Raw genomic sequence first — 22731 nt, forward strand, 5'->3', positions numbered from 1 at the left:
AGAAACTATCCAGCCAAAGATCATGCGGAGAGAATATGACTTCCTCAAGGGGTGAACCACCTGGTTTCCCTGACCAGTGGGAAATGCATCACCTGTAATGGAATGCCCCGGGACTGCAGCCAGGAGAGGGAGCAGGCATCCTGTTGAGGAGACATGTTAACCCCCTGTGAGTGTGCATCAGGGCTCCCTCCTCCAGCCCCTAGAGCAGCAGTTCTCAACCTGTGGGTCGCGACCCCTTTGGCGGTTGGAAGACCCTTTCACAGGGGTCGCCTAAGACCATCCTGCATATCAGATATTTACATTACGATTCATAACAGTACCAACATTACAGTTATGAAGTAGCAACGAAAATAATTTTATGGTTGGGTCACAACATGAGGAACTGTATTTAAAGGGCCAGAGGTTGAGAACCACTGCCCAGAGCCTGGCTGCCTGAGTGCTGTGAACTAACACATGACCACATAAAAGCAATGGCAAGAAAGAATCCAGGAGCACCATGAAATTCTATCAGACTCTGAAACAGATATCACAAACAAGAACACAGGGTCCTGTGGGAAGATGGTTTGGCTAATCAAGGACAAATGAGCTACTCAGGTATACATCATGTGCAAATCAGGGACTTATTTTTTATAAATGAGGACCTGTCATCACTTGATTCTGATTAGCAGCTAGTGTATCCTTCAAAGCTCCTCTTTCAAGAGCAATTTTGCTGCCATAGTATCTCTTACTATGTGCAATCTTATCTTCATAAATTGCCACCTGGTATGTTTTCCAAAAGGCTAAATCCTTCTTCTCTTTCCTCATCCAGTCAATGGTTTTGATACATTTCATTCAAAATTGAATCCCCTACACACCCAACAAACAGTTCTTTTGTCACTGAAACTTCCTCCTCCTCTCAGGACATTTTGAAATATTCATTCTCCTTAGCCATGTCTCCTTCTTTCTGTCCCCAATCTGTCATTACAAGATTCCCCTTTTCCAAGCAGCCTCCCTTCCCATGGTTGCCCCTTCTCTTGCCATTCCCTGAATTTTCTTGGGTCATGTAGATTTCTGCAGAACATGGCAATTCATTATATCATGCTGTAGACCTTCTAATGCTGGTTCCACATGACAACAACAGGTAAGGCATACTCAAGTGCCCAGCACAGAGCCTACTGCTGGGTCACCCGAAGCCAGTAGCATGCTGGTCCCCTTACACTCTAGCTGGGTGAACATGAGCAATGCGGGTCCTCTGAGCCTCACTTCACCCCATAAAAGGCTGGAACACCTCCCTAACTTCAGTAAAGACCTGGGGTAAAATATGCTTGCAACAGATACCGACCTTTTTCTCCTCCCCATGTGTGATCGTTCGGCTCTCTAACTGGCACAAAATCTCAGTGAGAGCAAGGTAAGACACTCCTTCCCTTATTCCTTCTAGGCATGTTCACAGTATGAAATAGCCAAGAGATGGTTTTAAAATAATGCTTTCTAGTTAATGGCCAAGTTACCTTCAGGTGATAGGGTTTCACAACTTTTCTTCACAACTTCATTCACCATATAAATACTTAAAACGTTCTTTTAAAACATCCTGATATGTACAAAATATAGGGAACATTATAATGAACCTTAAAGTACTCATCCAGCTTCAATGATCAACTGATAACCAGTCTTGCTTCATCCAGGCCTCCCTCTTACTTCTTCCCTAGTCTTCACTGGAGATTATTTTGAAGCAAATATCAGACAGTATACCATCTATAATAATAATCTATAATAATAAGTGTAATATGGTAATTAGACCGGACATCCTTCCAGACGTCCTTCTGTGATGAAACCGGGGCTGCAGCGGCGGGATTGAGGCAGCCCTTGCGGCTGCAAGGCAGGGATCCAGGCAGCCCCCCGCTACCCTCCCTACCCTCTATCTGCCAGGGAGGGATCCAGGCAGCTGCCCCCAGCTGTAAGGGAGGGATCCAGGCAGCTGTCCCCAGCTGTGAGGGAGGGATCAAGGCAGCCGCTGCAGCTGTGAAGACCTACTCTTACACGAATTTTGTGCACTGGACCTTAGTTTCAATATAAATATGTTATGAAGCTAGTATTTTTAATCAGAAAATGTATAATAAAGCTGCTTTCACTTGGAAAAAGGTAAAATTCTATGTCTATAAAATACAGTTACGACCACCTCCATCTCCGTTTCCCATTGCACACAGGATGCAGGTGACCCAGGACCGACTCAGCAGGGAAGAGTTAGGGTTCCTGGAGCACAGGAGCTGGCTGGCTGCAGGCAGGACATTGCCCACCCATCCCCGAGACCTCTGCTTCAAGGAGGAACCCAGGGGCCTGAGGGCTCTGAGGCTCCCCAGCTGGTTTGCTTGGGCATGACTAGGACTTTCTACTTCCCTGTTCGATTTCCGTGTCATTCCCAGCACCAGCTTCACTACCCAGAGTAACTTTGACTCCACTTGCTCTTTATCAAAAACAGAATGAATAAATACATATTCAAATAGCAAAGTCTTCTTCAGGAACAGGTCTCCTCCCTATTACCCTTGTATTAAAAAGAAAAAAAAATGCAGGTGGCGAGAGGCCTGAGTGGAGGGGGTGTCTTCCCAGAGGGCCCACTGCTGTCCTCGCTAAGGTAACCATGAAATCATTTAAAATTATTTTGGACCAAATCATAATTTAAATATAAAGCTACTTGGGAATTGTTCAAATTACCTACCTCACTGTGGACTTGGGTCCTCTATGTCCATCCTACCCAATGTTAAAGCCACTAGCCATGTGTGACTGGAGAGCACTTGAAATGCGGCTAATCCGAATGGAGATATGCACAGAGTGCCAAGTCCACAGATTTCAAAGACTTAATACCAAAAAAAAAAAAAAAAAAGTAAAATACCTCAATAATATCTTTTAAATTTTGAAATGTTCAAACTTTGAAAAAATATATTTAAATGAATTTCACCTTTTTAAAATGCAGCTACTAGAGAATTTAAAATATGTGTCTCGTATTATAGTTCCAGTACGATGCTTCTCCAGATTCTAATTCCTTTCCACAACAGCCTAAATGTGTTTGATGTCAACCCACCATAACTGGAGCTATTTGATGTCAACCCTAGAGCTACAATCCTCTTGGACTTCTTTTTTGAATTATTTTGTATGCCTCCTCTAACGGTTCCTGCCAATTCCATTAAGATTTAAATATTTAATTTTAGTGTTCCAGGAAGACACTCATGGCTACCTTGAGCATAAAAGATCACATAACCACCAGATAGACCCCTTCAGACTGAGAGTCAAAATGTTTAACTGCTAGGCTATTAAAAAAGCGACTCACAATCTATATTTTTATTTACTATTTTTTTTTTTATTAATCCTCACCTGAAGTTATTTCTTCCATTGCTTTTCACGTGCCCCAACCAGGGGCAGGGAGTGAATTGCAACCCAGATACATGCCCCCTGGACCAGGGATCAAACCTGCAATCCCTCAGTGCACAGGCTGATGCTCTAACCACTGACCCACACTGGCCCAGGCCCCAATAAATATTTTTAATCTCACAATCAGAATGTGATAAAATTTATTCTGGCTGTTACAACCTTAGGTGTTAGAATTTCAATATGCAGCTGAGAAAATATTCAAACCCACATTTCTGCTACAAGAGGAAGGAGGGTGGGGGCTGCTCCATAAACTGGGAGGAGAGCCATTCACCTGCCTATCCATTTCCAGTGGATGAAATAATGAGCATCTGATGAATTGAGGATTCAACACTGACTTTTGAAAAAGGGAAAGTCAAACATTACACCTGACCTCTGAGGGATGGTGGACCTTCAGGGTGCTTCCAGCTGCCTTTTCATAATAGCCAGCAGGGATCAGAATAAGGGAGAAGAACCTGGTTTAAAAAAAAAAAAATGACTCCATGAAAACTGATGAAGTAAAACCTCCATTATCTGGCCCAGTGCTACCCAAAGGGTGTGTGCGCTGCCCACAGCCAGTTCCTGATTGGTCTGCAATAATACAAGTACAGAAACTGCAAGCAAACATTTGGAAAATTTTATAGCAATTTGACAAAGTTATTTATGATGATCAAATTAAATTTTTTTAAAGTCTATTTTGTATGTCTTTTTTCCAAAAAAAATATTTTATTTTTATTGAATTTCACAAAAGTGTGTTAGCCCCCAAAATTAGAAACCAAATAACTGGCCATTCCTTTCAGAAACACTAGAACAAGACACCAGAATCCTCAATTTTCTCGTGGGCTCACTCCCTATTTATAGGAACTGGGGCCAAGGGTAACAAAAGACTAAAGGAAACTGCATCTGTACATTTTTAGAAAGAAGAAAAGGACCACTGCGGGGGGGGGGGGGGGGGGGTGAAACAGAACTATTTCCACGGCGCAGTCAGAATTAGGATCTACCATAGTGTAATAATTTTACATCTACAACCACATATTTCTTCTATTATAAAACACCATGGGTTATAAACCACATTGTAATATAATATAGTGTTGATGGGTCCCGATTTAAGAAATATTCAAATATATACAAATTAAAGTTCTTATGAACAATGATTATACCTCAATTAAGCAAAAATGTCAAGTGTTAATTACACACACACACACACACACACACACACACACACACACTAAATAATTGTGCTTTTTAAAAGCCTTTCACCAAGTTTAGGTGAAAATGTCTAGGTGGGTAAGGAATTGTAAGCACCAACCATGAATGGTTCTGTGGGACCGGAAATTGAAGAGGCCAAAGAATCCACAGTTGAGATGGGAAGAGAGATGGCTTCCAAAGTATCCAGGAGTGGAGAGTTGAGCAGTTTAAGGGTCAAATGACTCACATGACAGTCATTTCAGTTACATTCAGTCTCAAAACTCCTCTCTTCACTTTGGCCAGGCAGAGGAGGGGCTCCGAAAAAGGCTCTGTCCTCCCTGTGCCCTTGACCAAAGGTTAAGGGTCTGGGAGCAGAGCCAGGCTGCGGCACTCCCACCCTGCTTTCCCAACCATCTGGCTCAAGCCGGGAGGCTGCTTCCCTTCTTAGCCTTGTATCCTCATTTGTAAAAAGGGTTAACAATGCCTCCCTCCCGGGTTATGCAGAGCGTTGGTTTTGTTTTAACAAGATCCAGAGATTTGAGCAAGCTGTAGCTGAAGGGAAGGAGAAACAGTGACCCAGGAAGGAGATGGGTTTCTGGAGAATGGCGGCTTGGAGGAGATTCTTCCACCTAACTCTTCCCGCTAACACTGCAGGGAGAGAGGGGGAAGCTGGGCAGGTGGCAGCTCTGTTTTCCGTGTGACCTGGGAGGAGAGTTCTCTATGAAAGTGGGTGTGGAGGAAAGGTGGAGTGAGGGCACTTAAAGCAGGGGTCCTCACACTACGGCCCGCGGGCCACATGCAAATACAAATATTGTATGTGTTCCCGTTTTGTTTTTTTACTTCAAAATAAGATATGTGCAGTGTGCATAGGAATTTGTTCATAGTTGGTATTTTTTTAAACTATAGTCCGGCCCTCCAACGTCTGAGGGACAGTGAACTGGCCCCCTGTTTAAAAAGTTTGAGGGTCCCTGACTTAAACTGAGATGAGAGTCTATATGCTGCCCAGAGGAACCTGAGCATGTGTGGACCAGGGCCCCTAAAAGGATGTCACATGGGAAGAGGACCGAACCAAGGTGGGGGGGGGGGGGGGAGGGAGAATGTGTGTGGGCATCGGTCCCTAAATGGTGTCCTCAAAGGAGGCCATGTGGCTTTCATTCTCGAGGGCTGGGACGAAGGGCACTGGGGAGCTGGGGTCCCTTCAGAGGACGAGGAGTAGAGAAGTGAAAGCAGGGGAGCCTAACAGAGTAAGAGGACAAGGAAGAGTTTCGACAGGGCGGTTTCAGGGAGGTCAAAGAACAGGAAAGGGGTGCAAACAGGGGGGTGTAATCAGGGTGAACAAAAAACGTCAAGAGGGGCACAGTATCTGGGGAAACCACACCTCACTCGGGGTGTGGTTATGAAAACTGAAAGGCAAGGCCTTAACAGAGTCAAAGGTCAACTTAGGGGCTGGGTGGTAATGGGTTTGTTTACCAGCAGGGGCGCTGCAGCTGCCAGCGAGGAGCAGAGAGCCTGGGAGTGCAAAGGCCCCGCTCAGTGCATCCGCTCCAAGGTGAAGCCAGGGACTGGCCAGGAGAGATAGGGAAGGGCGCCGCAGGAGCTGATGGACACGCAGGGAGGACAACTGAGGGGTCACGATGGCGACTCACGTGCCCACATGTCCCTCCTCCAGACCTGAGGGCCCCTGGGCGTGTGGGCGAGAGAACAGCTCCACAGGGAGTCGGCCAGGGCAAGGGCTCAGAAAGTCAGGGGCTAGGAACAGAGTCTGGAATGAACGTGTTGGGAAGCAGTATTCTGGGCTCAAGTTTTGTCACTGGCAGAACTTTTAGCTACTAGGACTAGGTACTACCTTTTCATGTATTACCAGGACTCTGGCTGGTACCACACATACTGGGATAGAAAAGCTAGGCAGAGAGCAGATGTAAAAGGCTCCATTTAAGGGGGGGAATTCAAGGCACCTGCCAGCTGAGTACTTCCCTTGAGAATAACGGCTGTGTTCTCAAGCCAGAGAGCCTGGAAGGAAGAGCGTAACTTATAGAACTAGGAGAAAAGCAGGCACCTATTAGGTTCCTACCAGGTGCCAGGCACTCCATGGAGCAGCTCACATATCAGCATGTTAGACACAAGGAGAATGAAAGATGGTCTCCCATATCTGCCCTGCCCTTGAGAATAAAAAAAGAAGAGTTTACAGTATACTCAGAGACCTGAGACACATCAACCAAAAGCAATGGCTACTTAGTATTAAAGCATTATTAGGTGTCATAGTGGTTCGCTTGTTTGTAGGGATGATAATTATGGTTTTTGAAGAGCCCGAGTCTTTGAGAGTTGCATGCTGAAAAACATACAGCTAAAATGTGATGTTGAAGATTTATTTCAAAGTAATCAAGTGAAGAAAGGGGTTCTAGATAAAACAAAATCAAGTATTAATTACCATGTATTAATAATTATTGAGGCGGTGTGATGGGTACATGGTGCTCATGTTAGTCTTTCATGTTAGTCTTTCTACTTCTGCAGATGTTTGCAATTTCCGATCAAGAGACAATAGGAAGGTAACATACAATGGTTTTAACATAATTGTATTAGTATGATGACATTACTGCAACAAACTCAAAACTGTGTGTTTAAATGATGAAGAGGCTTAAGGCTTTAAAAGGTAGACTGGCAGGTCCATAGGGATAAAGTCTTGGAAGTTTTCTAAAGAAGCAAGACTAGCTGGCTGTGGGCACATGCAGTCACACTTGAGAGGGTCCAGGAACTACATCTACCCAAACAGTGTGTCACCTTGACATCGAAGGTCGGCACCTTCCTCTGATGACACAAAGTAAGTTTGACTGACTTCACAGGTGTGATAGGCAACAGACTACTGTCATGCTCTGTTGCCCAGGTGAAGGATTAACTAACAGAAAGGTGCCAGATGTCAGGCTCATCTCCCGAGCACCCTCAGTGTGACTGGCACCCCCCCTTTTAAAACCAGCAGGGGAATGGCAATAAGCCAGGAAAAGAAAACAGCTAATACCTGCTCTGAAAGTTAACAGCCGATAATGTTGATTTGATAATCACCAACCTCCCTCACTTCCATGAGACCCACACTGTGAACATGTTGAGTACAGCTCAGTCAGAAGGTGAATCTCAAGGAGTAAGAGTCAAGGGTAAAAGACACAACTACCACTCCTACACCCACACACACAAATCAAACTCTGAAGGGCTTACACACTGCCACTGTGGGGAGGATTTGCTTAAGCCCGTGGTTCTCAGCCAGGGTGATTTTGTCCTTCAGGGGACATTTGGTTTTATTTGAAGACATTTCTGATGGTCACAACTGGCATCTGATTATTAGAGGTCAAGGGTGGCTGCTTAACATACTCCAGTGTATAGGATAGACCCACAAAGAATTATCTGGCCTAAATGTCAATAAGCTAAAGTCCAGATGCTCTTGCTCAAGCAAGTCAAATTCAGTGCTAAGGGAATATTCAGACTTGTTCAGAGAAAGAGGGAGTGAGGGGGACAGGAAACGAGGGATAGAAATGACACTGTCTTTTAAAAGTATTATTCATATATTTCTACCGATGTTCTTTAACCAGATGTGGTGTTTGATACCATGCCCTCTGGTGTAGTTCCTATTTTGCCCACTCAACTAAAGGGACCAGACACATGAAAGACTAATTGCCAAGACCAATATTTGCCTCTTTTCCAACGGCCATATTTACCCAAGATTATTCTGCTCTTGGTGAACTGGGAACCAACTGGCTGTTGACACACTTGGAAAAGAGCCAAGGCATAGTCTGGCACCTTTTTCCATGGGCAGCAGTTGGGAAATGTGGTCCAAGAAGACCAATCTCTAAAAACCACGTAAGCTTTTGGACAGAACCACTTTGAAAACAAGTTCTTATCAACAGGGCAATTCTGTTAACATTTTCGGCTAAAGAGTCTGGAGAAGAGGAAAGAGAAGAGCGGCGGCATAAGGAAAGCACCCAGAGCGGGTAGGAAGGAAGGAGGAAGAAGAGAGAACAATGATCATAAAAAATTCAGCAGTGCTTTGACCTGAAGAAGGCAGAAAGGAAAACAAACTCACAAGTAATTATTCCTCCACTGACTGTCATTTTTAAAGCCAGATGATTGACCCTGAAATATAACCCACAACTGACCTCCACGATGACCAATAGTAGCTTCTTATTAGAACTCTACTGTTTATATTCACATGTGTGGGGTGTTTACATAATACTGGTAACTGAAATTCAGATGCACTATCACATTTCTCTCCTGTGCCACAGAGCTTCTGTTTTCCACAAACCACAAACATTCAACTGTAGCTATAATTACCACCACCAAGTTCACCTGCTTACGTAAGATGCGAAGATTTCTGACTACAGGCTCCACCAACCTCCCATGTGAACTCCAAATGCTATCCTTTCAAGAATGTCTGGGCACCAAGGCATGTCTGAAAGGGCACCCTAATGTCCTGGCAATGCTGGGCACCAAGTGCTTGGGCTAATGGCCTGCGTCTGGTGGGAACTTTCTCAACCTCTCATCTCCTAGAAAGGAGCTGAGGCATTAGACCCAGAAGGTCAGGCCAGAGAGGCTTGCTCCAAGTGTCAATGGCACTGGGGTACAAAGGGTGGTGTCAGAGCAGACCGTTCGGTCCTCCCATGAGAACACACACCTACTCTCTGGCCTGCAGTGGCTGAACAGTGACCCCTCCCCTCCACAAAAGATATGTCCCTGTCTTTATCCATGGAACCTGTCAATGTGAACAGATTTGGGAAAAGTGTCATTGCATATTTACATCTGGATGTTGAGGATATTGAGATGCGATCATCCTGGATTGTAAGGTTGGCCCTAAATTCAATGAGAAGTGTCCTTATAGGAGCCTGAAGAGAAGGTCATATGAATAGAGAGGTATTTGTTTGAAGTAGCCACAAGGCAAGGAGTGCCTGGAGCCACTGGAAGTTAGAAGAGGTCAGGAATGAGTCCCCCTAGAGCAGTGGTTCTCAACCTGTGGGTCGCGACCCTTTGGGGGTCAAATGACCCTTTCACAGGGGTCGCCTAAGACCATCAGAAAATACATATATAATTACATATTGTTTTTGTGATTAATCACTATGCTTTAATTATGTTCAATTTGTAACAATGAAAATACATCCTGCATATCAGATATTTACATTACGATTCATAACAGTAGCAAAATTACAGTTATGAAGTAGCAACGAAAATAATTTTATGGTTGGGGGTCACCACAACATGAGGAGCTGTATTAAGGGGTCGCGGCATTAGGAAGGTTGAGAACCACGGCCCTAGAGCCTTCGGAGAGAGCATGGCTCTTGCCAACACCCTGATTCTGCCTGACAGAATAAATTTCTGTTATGAATGAAGGGTAGCAAGATTTGCTACTCTGATATAATGATTATTTTGAGCTGTAAGCAAGTAAAAACAGCAAATTCAGGAAAAGGCTTTCTCAGAACTTCCCTTATCTGCCTAGAGATAAATCTTCCAAAGGAACTCAATTGTATAAATCACCTCCCAAGAGTTTTATCAACCAAGGAAGACTGAGTCATCTCGGAGGAGACCAGAGATCAACACCACGCCCAGATGAACTTTTTCATAAACTATCATATCTCCCATCTCTTCTTCCAACGGCCCATTCATCTTTCCTAAAAATTACTCTCCCCCGTCCCTTTTCCTTGTGAAGATGGTATTTAAGCTTGAATTTTAAAACTACCTCTTAGAGTGCTTGTTTTGCTGGGCTATCTCCCATGTACACATGAAGTAAACATGTTAATAAACTTCTGTTTTTCTCCTTAATATTGTTTTACAGAATGTCTCAGGTAAGAACACAGAAGGGTGGAGGGAAAATTGTTTTCCTCCCCTACATAAGCCACCCCGTTTGTGATAAATGGTGAAGGCAGCCCTAGGAAACTGCTACATGGTCTAACACTGGGCTGTCCAGCCTCAGCCTCTCAGAACAGCCAGGTCTGGGGTCACCTGGGCCTCCAGGTGCTCCTTCCTGCAGCCCCTGAGAGGTCAGGAGCATGAGGCTGGGAGACATGTCTCCAGCCCTGAGAGAACAGGCCAAGGATGTTTTCCCACGGCCGGGCTCTGGGGCATGGCCAAGAAAGTATTTGTCTGCCATTCGGCAGAGCCCCACCCAAAAAAACAAGTGGTCTTTGAGGAAAAACAACCCAGCACCTGGTGGACCCTCTGATGAGTGGCTGTCATCGTCAACCACTCCTGCTGACATTGATTCAGCACTTCCTGGGAGCCACACTGTGCTTTCAACAACATGAAGAACTTTGATTTCATCATTCTCTTATCTTTTCTTTAAATCACCGTCTCGTACATGGACATGCCTAAAAATAGCCTGCAGTGTTACACCTGAAATGAGATTACACTGTTGGCATGCATCCATGAGAAGTTTGCTCCAGGTCACTCGGCCAGTTGATGGACAAGCCAGAACCATGACTGAGAGCCGAGTCCAGAGCCCATGTCTTCAACCTCGTGCCCATACTCTACTCTAACTCCCCTGGGGCCATCAGGTCTGTCCGATTCTCTCCAGCATGCTCCCTGCCAGGCGGTCCTGCCTCAGCCCCACTGTGGCAAGGACCACACCTCAGTCACTGCCCAGCCCCTTTTCTCCTGATCACCCACCGCCCCCCCCCCCACACACACAAACACAAACACAAACACACTTTATACAGTTGAATAATTAGGTACATAAAAATGCGAATACCTTGGATCAGGGGCTCTGAGAACTCAGTTCAATAGGGGATAGTGACATTTAAGCAAACAGTTACATCCTAAAAACTGTAAGGGAAAAGAAAAGAGGGAATTCTGGAGGTCCTAAGCCAAATGCCCCATCCATAGCTAACAGTCCCCCATAAAGGCAAGCAGCTCACATTTAAGCTAGGTCCTGACGTTCTTTTTCAGATGCCACTGCCCTGGGAGAGGCTAACCACTGACTCCAACCTCCTTCTGCTCAAACCCACCCTCCCCTGCGGTTCCAGGAGTCTGTAGGTCAAAGGCTTAGAACCTTTTCAGTGCTATCTTTTAGGGAAGTACTTTGACAATGTGTTTTAAACATCTTTAAATGTTCCTTCCCTTGAACCACCACTAGTCACAATGACGGATCTCTCATCAGGAAATAATCTTAGATGCAGAAGGCTTCATAGGAAGGATGCTAAGTGTTCATTCTTTACTCAACACGAACACAACTCACGATCCAAAACAAGGGGCTGATTAAGTTTGCTGTTTCATTCTCTTGGTTATTACAAGACCAGAAAAATGCTGTTTATGAAAACTCGAAAAAGTATTTACTCTATAATAAATGGGGGAAAGATTGTACTTCTAGCATGATTATAACTATGGCCACTCAAGAACTAACCTAACCAACCAATGCTTTGGGGGGAGATTTTGTTAGGAAGTAGTCAAAATACTCATTCTTCCTCAGTGGTGGGACTATGGGTGTATTTCTCTTTTACTTTTAAGTTTTTACACGTTTTCTATAATGAATATGTATTACAATTAGAATGGAGGAAAAATAACCTTCATATTAAAAACGAAAACCAAGGCTCCCATGGCTACCCCTGCTTTTTAGAAAAACACAGGCCCCTTCACCAACATGCACTTGCTTCCCTCCAGCCCATGCACCCTCCTTCTGGCCACATGGAGTTCCTTCATATTCCCAGCATCTGCCTTCCACCCTCTACCTCAGTGCTTTCACACACACCACTGTGTGCTTGCCTTCTGTCTCCTGCTGGGAGGTGGGCTCCGAGAGGGCATGGCCTTTATCTACTGAGTCACTCCTGTGACCCCAGTGCCCAGCACAGTCTCTGGCGATGGCATCCTAAGGGCTCAATAGGTATCTGAAGACCTGCTCACAGGTAGCCTCCTCCCCAACAGTCTCTTAGCCCTCTATGCCCCACCAGGAATTACCCATTCACACTTGTTTTCTCAGAACACGAAACATACCTGGTCTAATAGAACACCTGCCATGCTACATTTTATTTATTTCTTTACCACATTGGCAACAGCCACACCAGACAAACCATGAACATGTATGCCTGAGACCCTACATGGGCTACCTCACTTTTCCTCACGCTAACTTTAGAAGGTAACTACTGTCTTTATCCTCATTTCACAGATGCAGACATTGAGGCTTAAAGAGGTAAAGTAACACATTGAGTTCTCACAGCCAATGAAAAGCAGGGACGTCTGCCTCCTAAACCCAGGCCTTGACACAGCCGAAAGCCAGTTTCTGTCCATCCCCCGCAGCAGACTGTGCTGCTCTTTGGAAGCTGGCCAGCGCTGCCGCACACGCAGACCTCCCAGTACTTGCAGGCCTGAAGCACAGGAGAATGGCACTCATGTGGACAGCACGGATTCACGGTGTGAAGTAACCCTACACCCACACAGCTGGAAGTGTAAAGGGTCTGCCTAGCAAAGCCAGGGCAATCAAAATAGGTCCAAGTTCGCTCCGTTGGACGCATGGCTATGTGAGGAATTTAAGGGTGCAACAGTTGCCAGAGTGCCCCTCAAGCTTTCGAGCAGCACTTAATTATGAAGTGGTATGTTAACTGTTGCTCTTAAATACCCATTAGCATAGATCCCCTAAGACCCTCTACTGGGCAATAATGTCTTAAATGTGTGTCACAGATCACTTCAAACAGCTCTTTCAAGCATATCATCTGTCACTCTAGTGCAATTTAGTAGGTATATGCTTTAATATTTTCAAATTTTCCCTCAATTGCTCTAAGTTAGGTGACTTTCCATTATTCCAAACTAATGAAATGTTGTACTGTCCTAAAAGAACACCGTAAAGTGACATTTAGGAACTTTACTCACCCCTGGCAATCAAGAGCAGCCCCGTGGAGAGAAAGTTTGTGCCCTGAGTGTTAGCTGGGGACGTCAGGCAGCGGGGTAGACTGTCGTGTTTTCACACTTATTAACAGCTTGTCTGGGATTGCTGCCGGTGGGTCTCTAGCAAGTAGACACACACATTAGCAGCTCCTACACGCACCTCTCCTCCTTGGAGCTAATTGCACAGGCGACAAGGGGATATTTATAAGCATTTCTGAGAACACGTGCGTCAGTGGGGGGAATGCAGCATCTAACATAGCATAGATAATTAATGTGCTCAGGAAAAACACAAAAGTGTGACTCGTAGGAAAATCTACAAGGTATAGAATGTGGGAGGAGACTGAGGTTAGCCCCGGGCCCCAAACCTTCAGCTGCAGATTGAAAGCAGCACGGCCGCCACCACGGGAAAGGCCGACTCTGACCCGCCCTCGGCGATTCTGAGGGCCCTTCCTGCTACCTATGGGAACAGCCGCCAACCCCACAAGGAAACCAGAAACCAGGGCAGCCTGACTCCTGACAGCACATGACTTTTATCAAATCCACAGGAGACTGTCTCATCCGGGAAAAAGCCCACCAGACAAGGTCTCGGTCTGGGTCACCATCTCACCTCATCCAATGCACGTGGCTAGCGCCTGAGCTTCTGAGGCTCCAGTCCTCATCTGTAAAATAGGACATGTGCCCCTACTGAGGACATTCACACTTATTTCAAAAAGGCGAAATTAAAACGCTCCTTATGGACTAATTTATTGGCTCAGCGAGCTGGAACTGCACACCTGGCCCTGGGGAATACAGACAGGAGGAAGGCCAGGCCTCTGCCCGAGGAGGAGACCCACAAACAAATGGCTGCAATAAAATGTGATGCACACGAAGGGTGAAGGGGGGAGGGGAATGCCATCCCAAATGCCCTGGATGGCACTGGTGGGGAACCCAGAAGGCTTCCAAAGGAACCAGGTGGAGCTGAGCCAGGGCCTGCCCACCCATGGGGAGGGTGTGGAGCACCCACCCACGGTGCCTCACATGGGAGAAGGGCATCTTATACAAGTAGTATGGATGGCGTTCTAACAGAATGGGAGCATTTCAGGAAGGCTAGAAGGGACAGGTGCAGGGGAACAGAGCGGGTGCAGTCAGGGAGGCACTGTCACCTGTGTTATCTCATCCTCACTATTCTGCTGGAACATAAGTCCCCAGTGAACAGTGAGGGCCACAGCCCACAGGCACCAGGAGTCATCTCCTCGCCACACACGTATTGCTCTCCTGGCATCCTGAAGTTAAACAACAGATATGGCAGCAAGAGACATGGGGAAAACAAACAAACAAAAAAAAACTCAAAATGATTGTAAAATGTTTAATAGACAAAGCTGTAATAAACATTTATCTGGAATGGGGCATAAAGAGAAAAATAAAATCAGAACATAGAGTTTAAGAGAATTTCTCTGCCCTAGCTGGTTTGGCTCAGTGGATAGAGCGCCGGCCTGCAGACTAAAGGGTCCCAGGGTCGATTCTGGTCAAGAGCACATGCCTGGGGTTGCGGGCTCCATCCCCAGTAGGGGGCATGCAGGAGGCAGCCAATCAATGATTCTCTCATCATTGATGTTTCTATTTCTCTCTCCCTTCCCTTTCTCTCTGAAATATATTTCATATATATTATATATATGTATATTATATAGAGAGAGGGGGGAGGGAGGGAGAGAGGGGGGAGTGGAAGTTGCTCTTCATTAAAAAAAAAGAAAGGAGATAATTTCTTCAGATCATTCAGGTGTACCTAGTATGTGCCAGATACTGGGAATTTGAAGATCAATGAGACAGCCTTTAGCCTCTAGGTCCTGGAGCCTAGGAGCTTGTAAATGAAAACAACACAAACAAACAAACAAAAAATAGCATAGCCATCATTTAACAGTGGATGGTAAGAGCTAACAGAGGTGATGATACAGTGGATGAGGTGAACACAGGGTCCCTGTGGCATCTAACAGACACTGGGGACAAGGCAGGAGAGAGGAATTGGGGGAGCTGTCTCAAGGGAAAAGATGCTTAAAGACTGAAAGGAAAGGAGAGAAAAGGGGAAAGATGTGAGGAGGGATGCAGCAGGAGGGAGCAATAGCACAGAATTCCTGAGAGGGGCAGGAACCTGGCACAGGGGAGAAAGCCCTAAGAGTTCGGAAAGGCCCAAACAGGGGGGCAGGAATATTGGTGGTCAGAAGACTGAGGACAGCAACAGGCCACCAGGCATGGTCACTCAGAATGAAGCCCCTCTTGTCTGAGGAGAGACTTTTTATCTAAGCATCTTCCTCTCCTCCATACAAAGTGCCTCGCTCATTAGTGCTTGGAAATGTTGGCCATTGTTACTGGAACGCCAGAACCCGGCAGGCACTTTCCGCTGACTAATGCAGGCGAGGGTAGAGAATTTAGCCACAGGACTCCCTAGCGAACTTTAATGTAAGGTAAACTCACCTGTAAAATGGTCCCCTGGCAGAGACCCTAATTATTCGGAACAAGGCTCTCAGCTCCTCTGGTGCAAGCATTTAAGCGTTGAGGAGAGAGCTGCAGGAAATGCAGACACACCCCTGAGGAGGGGCCTCCGTGGGGTGTGTTACATTCCTTGGAGAACAGGGCCCCTGCTATAATTTGTGTAATCAGCCCAGAGACTGGACTGCAGAACTCTGCTTCCCATTTATTACAATATCACACTCCTGCCCAGGAAACCCCACCCAGGCTTTTGTTTGGAATTCTCTTCCTTGATTAGGTGTAAGCTCTATTATTCCCACCGCTCAGGAATAACACTCGGGTCTGATGAAGCTGAAAAGCCCAGTGCAGTCAGAACCGACTTCCGAGAATGAGGCTACCCAGTTCTTTTCTCCTCTCTCGTTTTAGAATGCTTTCTTTGTCATTTCCTACTCTGCAGACGAAGAGCGAGAAGCCGGGACATCTTGTACGAATGGAAAGGCAAATCATTTCTGCTCTCTGGTAGGGCCACGCAAGCTGGGGAAACACTGCCCAGGCTGTGCCCACAGCCCCTCCCACCTCCTGGTCCTGATGCATGGCTGAGGCTGGGCACTGGGTTGGCGGGAAGGGGTGAGGGAGGCCTCAGAGCCCCATCTCCCCCCTAAATCTTTATAACTGCTACTCTTGGCTGAGCTGCTCCTCACTCTCTGCCTCCTGGCAGGAAAGGCGGTGCAGGGCTCAGATGCTATCTGGCTGCTCTCATTAATGCAATTCAGCTTGAATCCAAACCCAAACAAGAGCTGAGGAGCAGGGCAGAGTTCATCACCCAGAGGGATGGAGGACTCGCACTCCAGAATGACAACCGGAGACAGACTACAGGGAAATTTCAAAACAGTGAGATTAGCATTAGGAGAAAGGATGAGCCATTTCATTTTGTAGCTAATACTCGAGGCAATTGAAGAGACGTGTTTCATGGTCAGTCCAGCTTGAAGGGCAGCCTCGGGTATTGTGGGACCTGCCTCACTCCTCACCTCCACCCCAGTTATCTGAGCAGAAGTGGCGCTTGTACCTTGAGGCTGAGTAGCCAACCCACTGTCAGGCCAGGGCTCTAGTGCCTCTATGGCCTGTTTTGGGCAATGGGATCCTCCCCGGTAACTGAGCCATTCCATTTGATGAAACTCTAGCTGGGAGGTTGAAAATTAGAAGGTCAGAAAGACTAAGGCTAGGGCAGCCACAGAGGCTATAGCAAACTGGTAAGTAATCATGACTGTACATCCATCTGCATAACAGGAACCAGGGACCCAGGGACCCAGGAGAGCTCCTTGAGTATCTCAGTCCAGTTGCCATGAGCCCTGGGGCCCCTCATTTCCCATCCTGTGATATCCCAAAGACACACAGAAACCTTCCCCATTTCCCACACTGGTGTGAATGGGTTTCCATCACAATCAAAGGCCCTTGCTGAAAATAAGCACCCACTATATGTCAGGGCTGTGACAACAGTACTATGTCAGAGCGGGTGTGGCAGAAGAAATGGGACACTGGATAATTACAGAATAGGGCAGCACGGCTGCAAGAAAGTGCTGGTGCTGTAATATATAGGATCTGGCAAATAATTGAGATCACAGCACACTACAGGTCAGATTTGCCTCAGTGAGCTTCTCAGAGAAAGGGCCCCAATTCGTCCATGAAGCTTATGAAGGGTGTAGCTGAACATTGAGGACAACGTTGATAATCCTTCTGTGAAATTAGGTTTCATTACCACAACTCCTCTGGGCTCAGGCCATATCCGCTGGCCTTAGATCAGTGATGGTGAACCTTTTGAGCTCGGCGTGTCAGCATTTTGAAAAACCCTAACTTAACTCTGGTGCCGTGTCACATATAGAAATGTTTTGATATTTGCAACCATAGTAAAACAAAGACTTATATTTTTGATATTTTATATATTTAAATGCCATTTAACAAAGAAAAATCAACCAAAAAAATGTGTTCGCGTTTCACCTCTGACACATGTGTCATAGGTTCACCATCGCTGCCTTAGCTACTTAGACTGTAGCCCACGCAGAAATGGGAGAGGTCTGCTGGCCAGCCCTCCCACTTCAACTTTTGGTGATCCTAGTAAAACACAGCAATCCCCGGAGGCGGCTACTCGGAGCTTTCTTAATAACCTGCCTGCCTGCTCCACAGCCAGAGGGAAGCCAGGCTGCTGGGAATTCACCCTCTGGACCTCTGGCCTGCCTTCTTGTTCACATCACCAGTGGACGGGGCAAGGCGTGCTCATTCATGAAGGCCCGAGTGCAATGAGGAGCTCTGGCCGTTCTGAACTTGTGGAATACGTGTTCAGGAATGAGGGTAGGAGAGATGGAAAACAGAATGAAGAAGACACAAGCAGGTCCTTCAGAAGCTTAGCGTCTTTCAGAGGAAATAGGACACATACACAAGTGACCCAATCGCACTCACGCACACCCTAACCCAGCGGTCGGCAAACTCATTAGTCAACAGAGCCAAATATCAACAGTACAACGATTGAAATTTCTTTTGAGAGCCAAATTTTTTAAGCTTAAACTATATAGGTAGGTACACTGTTATTAACTTAATTAGGGTACTCCTAAGCTGGCCTTTGCTAGAAACGTCCTCAATCTGATTGAGGTACGTTCGCTGAGGTCGACCCCTTCCAACTCTCCCATCCACACTCGTCTTGTATACTTGTTTCAGATAGACGAGTGTGGATGGGAGAGTTGGAAGGGGTCGACCTCAGCGAATGTACCTCAAAACAATGTACCTTCCCCGCGCTGTGTATCCCGCAGCCCACCTGCACAGCGTCTCCGGTCGCCCGACCAACCAACACCCCCTACTTCTTCTAACGCCACTTCTTCAAAATAGACTCGCCCAGGCCAAAAACCGACTTCTGCGCATGGGCCACGAAGTTTCAATCGCACTGTACCTGCGCGCCCGCATGTGGTATTTTGTGGAAGAGCCACACTCAAGGGGCCAAAGAGCTGCATGTGGCTCGCGAGCCGCGGTTTGCTGACCACTGCCCTAACCCGCTATAAGGTCTACGTAAAATGGGTGAAGAAATCATTTCTCAATCCTATATGCAAGGAGATTTTCCTTGAGAAATGCAATAAAGTTAGAATGTGAAAGGGTCATAGTTATACAGGCAAGATGAATGCTACTGTACAAACCTGATTTAAATTAGTAAAACGAATTACCATGATGGCCTTTCAAACTTTTTAGCAGCAAAGTGTTGTCTTCAAATGTAAGTTTACTCAGAAGCCCAATAAGCAACGTAGATCCCTAACAGCAGAGTTGGTCTGGTTGAAATGCGGGAGCGAGACGTGGAGACCCTAAGGGGCTTCCACAAAACACACAGGACTCCAGGAATCAGTGCAGGGAAAACCTTTCCTTTAAAGGTATTAGGGCGTATTTCAGGCTCACTTGATCATTTGAAATTTACCTGATGAAAGTGTTCCCAGGTAGAATGTGCTAAAAGGAAAGGATGGTAGTTTACAAGGTAAGTGCTGAAGGTCTACACTACCAATTATTCTCCAGGCACACTTAGCTGTGCTTCCGTCTGCCTCCAGAAAACATGACTTCTAGGCCCCCAAGACTCTACCCCAGCCTGGGTCACTGCCACTGGCCAGACCCCTCTATTCCGCCAATGCCCTCCTTCAAAAAATCAGACTCAAGTTCATGTCCATGAGCCTCACCCAGTGTGAGCAGAGGCCCTGTGGTCTAGAAAGTCCTGGGATGTTTCAACAGGCTCCTACACACGGTGACCTCTTTAGAGGGGAACTAAGTAGAAGATTCATGAGTCAGGAACACTTTTCTGTGTGTGTGTGTGTGTGTGTGTGTGTGTGTGTGTGTGTGTGTTCCTGTCCCACATCATTGGCAAGTCCTCTGGGAAATAACTAGTGACTTAGCCTTCTTCCCTGATTGTAGTGGATGTGATACTTTCTTATAAATAACAAATACTTTCTAATAAAGAAAAGTAAATCAGAAATACATAGAAATGAGCGAACAAATGGTGAATTCCAGGCAATGTCCCAAGAAGATGACAAGGATGCCTGCTAAACTACTCAACGTTTTACTTTACCCTCTATTTAAAAAAAGAAAAAGAAAAAGAAGAAAGATAATCATATAAACAGAACCACTTTCAAATGGAGTTCTACCATCCCAGAGGAAGTGCCTTGCACCTTGCAAGTCTTACGCCCGAAACCTCTGGAATGTTACAACAGAGCAACTTAACCTTCAGACTGGGCCTAAAGCAACAATATGTCCCAATGAACTGTTTGCAAAGATAAGAAAGTAGACACTGTGACAGAAAAAACTGAACATTGAAACATTCTTTAGAATTAACATCACTTCGTTGGCTAATCTGACCTATAGAAATGCTTCTCTTCATCTCCCTGAGTTGTTCCCCTTCCCTTTCTCATGAATGCCCCTTGCCTTCCTCTCCTAAATGGGACAGTATTTGGGTTTCTGCCTGAATTGGTGCTTCCCAAATAAAGAGCTATTCTTCTTTATCTCAAATAAATGCTTGTTTCCTCTCATTGTGGCCTTTTTAGGTTAACGCTTCTAACCAATGCGGAGAAATGCCATAGCATAAAATATCAGGAAGGTAGTAAAACCTTCATATTTGCAAATGATATGCCTGTATGCCTTGAATCTAGTGGCTTATAGATGGTCAGAAACAATAACCATTTAGAAAATGTCATTGTAGCCAGTGTAGCTCAGTGGTTGAAAGTCAATCCATGAAACAAGTGGTCCCCGGTTCAACTCCCAGTCAGGGCACATGCCTGGGTTGCGGGCCCAGTGGGGGGGCATGTAGGAGGCAGCAGATCGATGTCTGTCATTGATGGAGTTTTTTGCGGGGGGAACACAACTTGATCTACTACATTTTTTAAAGTAATTCTTTATTGTTGAAAGTATTGCATGTGTTGCCTTTTTTTCTATTGACCCCCTCTAGCCAACCCCCGCCCCCGCCCCAGGCCTTCACCACCCTATTGTCTGGGTCCATGGGTGATGCATACATGCAAACAAGTTCTTTGGTTGATTACCTTCCACCCGCCCACCTTCTCCTGCCTTCCCTCCGGGATTCTGAGTTCTGTCCCATGCTTCCATGTCTCTGGATCTACTTCATTCATCAGTTTGTTACTTAGATTCCACCTATGAGTGATGATCTACTACTTTTTACTCTAAAGCTTTCAATAATGATTAAGTCTTTCATAACAAGTCAGTGTGCAAATACTGTTAATGATATATTAGTAAAAAAAAGTTAATATATATACTTTTTGTTTAGTAAAAAAGGTTAATATAAAGGTCTAAGTTCTCTCATAAATATTCACAAATTAAAAATTTGTAGAGCAAAAAAAGAGTTTGCTTGCTATTTTTTAGGAATAAAAGAGGAATGTGAACAACTATCTAAAATATTTTCCTTTAAACATTCTCCTTACGGCCTCTCCCACAGATGTTCTGAAAGAGAAACTATGCAGTGCTGAGGGTGTGCCTCCAGGTTTTTGATGATTATCTGAATGCCTAGACTGATAAACAAACTTAATCCCAAGAGTAAACTAAGAATCTCAGAAGAGACCTCATCATTCCTAACCTATGGAAAGGGTGCTGTTCTTGTTTTCTTTTTAAATTAGATAGAATTTATAAAATTTAAAAAGTTTGTGATTTTTTTTCATAGCAAATACACCGTAATCCACATCTCTGCCAGATCATTAAATTTTCTCCACGTCTACAAGGAGACCTACTGGAGTCTTGCTAGTGTGCTGAATTTGGGATGGAGGTGCAAATGTATCATGGAAATGCCACTCCTTACCGGAAAATGGAGTCCTGTGTCCTCAGCAACCTCCCGGGCCTGTCTCACTGTTAGGTGAAGAAACTCGCACTGCCTCAGAGGCATCATTGGTGTCTCCATGACCTTTCCAGAAAACAGTCCTTTCTGGCTTTAGTAAAGTCAGACTTTGTATTTTATCTTTTTCTCACTAGTAAGTAGGTAATGCTAAACCTGTACAATTTCTCTATTCCACCATTCTAGAAATAGCATCTTGTTTGTTACTTATTTCAAAGGTCTGCAATTCTCCTGATCTTTTCAAATCAGTTAAAGCTCTTAATGTTTTAGTCTTCTTTCCCAGAAGCATTTTTATTGTGTGTCTCTACATCATCCTAAGTGAAAACTGTAGCTTTCTGACATAAATAGGGCTTAACATGCAATCAAAATTCCCAATCTAGTATCAACAGCTGGTACAGGGAGGGCTCATTTCCTCAACCCAGATGAAGGGAATTTTCATCTACAGGATTTCTAGTTACTCTGAGTAGTCCCTGTGTGCATAAAACACAAGTGAGCATCAGCTGTCCTCACAAGTCCTCTTCTCTCCAGCCCTGGGGAGGGGAGGGGTTAGAGAATCACTGTGACATGGAAGTGTCCTTCACATTGTAATCATTCCACCAACATCTGTTGCACTAGTTTATATTAAGCATCTTGACTGATTCTGGATAATGTTTACCCATTTGCATCCAATGTTTAATTCCTTTTTTATCAGGAAATTGAAGTACTTGAAATCCTCTGTCAAGCCTACTGAGAGAAAAGAATAAAATTGCAAGACTGAATTTGTGCTGTGCTCTGTAGCTTAGGCTACTGGCAAAAATAAATAAATAAAAATAAAATTAGATTAAAAGATACTTATCAAAAGCTAATCACTTAGCACAAAAATTAAACAATAGCTATTAAACAGAAGCATCAATAATGCAATTTTTCCTGACAACTCGGGTATTTTATAAATGATGATGAAGCAGTCTCCACCTAAGTTATATGAGGTAACATCAAGCATAATGCAAAGGGCATATAGTAGGCAAATGTTCAGTCCCCTCCAT

General features: G+C 45.2%; 1 protein-coding gene across 12 annotated transcripts in view; it reads right to left on the reverse strand.

Annotated features, from left to right (window-relative positions):
- Positions 1-22731, reverse strand: part of TLN2 (talin 2) — a 421164-nt gene that overhangs the window by 255364 nt on the left and 143069 nt on the right. For 2 of the 12 annotated variants that reach the window (XM_059699520.1, XM_059699511.1), the window contains exon 3: positions 3773-3854. The exons of 4 other annotated variants lie outside the window; for them this stretch is intronic. The gene's annotated coding sequence lies outside the window, so the exon portion shown is untranslated. Of the gene's footprint in view, positions 1-3772; positions 3855-13398; positions 13534-14020; positions 14038-15861; positions 15964-22731 lie in introns of those variants that run through there. 6 more of the 12 variants (XM_059699515.1, XM_059699502.1, XM_059699507.1 and 3 more) reach the window with 5 other exon arrangements.

Source organism: Myotis daubentonii, chromosome 1, assembly GCF_963259705.1.
Source record: "Myotis daubentonii chromosome 1, mMyoDau2.1, whole genome shotgun sequence".
Lineage (NCBI taxonomy): Eukaryota > Metazoa > Chordata > Mammalia > Chiroptera > Vespertilionidae > Myotis > Myotis daubentonii.